Below are 2515 nucleotides of genomic sequence, written 5' to 3'. Positions count from 1 at the left end.
ATATATTGGATAAAAGGAAGCACGACTCGATATCATTATCTTTTTCTCTATCAGGCAGTCGGAGACGTACGTTGTCTAAGGCTCTGCCGAAGGAAAAACTGGCTAACATTAGTCTCTTCAATATTGCCCTCTATAAAACTTTATCCATAGGCACTAAGTGGAGAAAAAAACTGCATGTCATTTCGCTGCCTAATAGAGCGGTGGAGGCAATCTTTACAACAGACATAGCTAATATCCGAATCGGTTCTATATGCAGCAACAGTTGCTCGTCATAACAGTATTGGTTTTTACATATGTACGATGTTATCCAACACATGAAAGATTACAGTCGATAGTATTCAAAGGAGATATTCAAATTCAGTAGAATATACTGAGACTTAGTTTGCACCTGTAGCAATGATTACCTAATATTAGTCATATTGAGAGCGGGCATTAGTTTATACCATTGACCTAGTACTTAACGAGTAGGTTTTTTTTTCATGCGAATTGAACTGAGAACGTAAAATATGGAAAGAAACAGCTAATAATATTTTGTCTGACGTTCTACTCATTCTGCAGCTTGCTTGCTTTTTAGTGAAAATAATAAAGAAAAATATAAATACGTCATTTAAAGAATTTACAGAAAGGTGAAAAGAAATCAGACTTACCAAATTCTCTTGCCAAAAATCTAGCCATAGCCATACTCTGAGGAATCTGTACTTTGTTGTCCAATTCTAACATTGGCATCATAGAACAGGGCATGTCTGAGAACAAAAAATAAATGTTTCTTATAGAAATCGATAATCGCATGTGTCAGCTGAAAAATACATGTTTAAATTTACATATCTTTTAATTGTTTTCATGATTAGACTATAACATTCTGTTTAGATTACTGATTGATATTAGCTCTTATAATTTTCATTTTGGTTGTGTGATAGTGGTAATTGAGGTAGTAGAGAAGAAAGAAGACTTCCGTCGTTCAACAATAAGTATTGAGCTGTTCAGGAACGTGAATTACTTGCTCCTGAATTAACGCCGAACTCTCTATAAAAAAAGTGTAGTGCTTATATAATTCTCAGACCAAATTAATATGCTAACATGGCTATACCATTTCGTATGTTGAAGCTGTAGTATTTTCAATTAGTGTACCAATCTGCCCAATGGGCTTCTATGCACGTTTCATCAACCCAGTTTCACTCCCAAAGTATGATTGATTCGAGGCTACGGAAAATGATATTTGTCTGTGAAGTCAAACAATAGGATTGAAAACGGCACCTCGTCCAATATGAATACTCTATCTTTTCTTTCTCCCCTCTCTCTCCCTCTCTCTCTAGCTTTCTCATTCTGTTTGTATTTCTCTTTTTCTCCCTCTCTCTATATATATTTATAATACATACACACATACATACCTACATACATACTAACACACGCACGCGCACACACACACACGCACATATATTTGTGCATTTTGATGAATAACGTTTCATTTATATACGTTTCATTAAAAAATGTTAAAATCTTATCTTCTTTACTTGGAATGTTCGTATTTTCATAGGTTTTTTTTTCATTTCTTCTTCTTTTCTGCTTTTATAGAGACCTCGAAATACTGAAGTTCCGAAATTCATATTTGACATTTCCAGACCATCTTAGTCTGTTTTGTAAGTATTCATATATTTGAAGTCTCTTTTGTTTCTGCTGCAGTGGTTGAATTCATGGGTATTTTAACCGTATACGTCATCAGTCATGTGTTGATTTCGTCAAATGAACCAGACATTTGGCCGTTAGATTTTTAAATATTTAGCCACTTGTAAATATTTTGTGGCGTATATCATTTGTATGATTATTTTGACATTTTATTGCTATAAGATTTAGGCTTCTATCATTAATCTTTTATTCTTGTGTTGAATTTTGTAGATAACATATGTATTATCCTATAATATTTTTCTATCTAAATTAATTTTGTGGTGTATGGTATAACGGTTTGCGATAGCTCCCTGTTGTAAATGCTTTCTATGTCTCCGAGATTATGTTGTAATAGTATTTCCAATGTAACAGCTAGAGTCCTATTGATGGCGAATCTAGTTTTACAGCCAATTTTATAGATGGCTTTGACCATTCAAAGTTCGTTCTCGGCTTTACATGCTTTAAGTGTGTTATCGATAAGCAGGTTTTTGACTTCGGTGTTTTTGTTATATGTTATTACTTTAAGTTTATGTGTAATGCATTCCGTGTTCTGTTCTATGAAGGTTACGATTGTATATTCGTCAGTCTGGTAGCTTTTATGCATTTGGTTCATATGATAAAACTTCCTTGTGGCTGGTGTATTCTTATTAGGTATATTCTCAAATGTAAATATCATATTATATTTGCGTCGGTATTCTTCTATCGCTCGCACTAAAACTACTTGTCTCTTAGAATATCCGTTGTGAAATGATGTTTGCGTTATTCTGTGCATTTCTTCCTCTAGTGCATTGCTCGTGAACGAGAATAAAAATGCTTTTCGAAAAAGTGATATATATATATATATATATATATA

General features: G+C 33.4%; 1 pseudogene; it reads right to left on the bottom strand.

The window, feature by feature from the left end:
- The window catches only part of LOC106869782 (S-crystallin 1-like), a 21904-nt pseudogene that overhangs the window by 15759 nt on the left and 3630 nt on the right, over positions 1-2515 (bottom strand).

The sequence above is a fragment of the Octopus bimaculoides genome, chromosome 5 (assembly GCF_001194135.2).
Source record: "Octopus bimaculoides isolate UCB-OBI-ISO-001 chromosome 5, ASM119413v2, whole genome shotgun sequence".
In the NCBI taxonomy this organism is placed as follows: Eukaryota; Metazoa; Mollusca; class Cephalopoda; order Octopoda; family Octopodidae; genus Octopus; species Octopus bimaculoides.
Note: the sequence above shows the minus strand (reverse complement) of the source record. Positions and strands in the feature narration are given on the sequence as shown.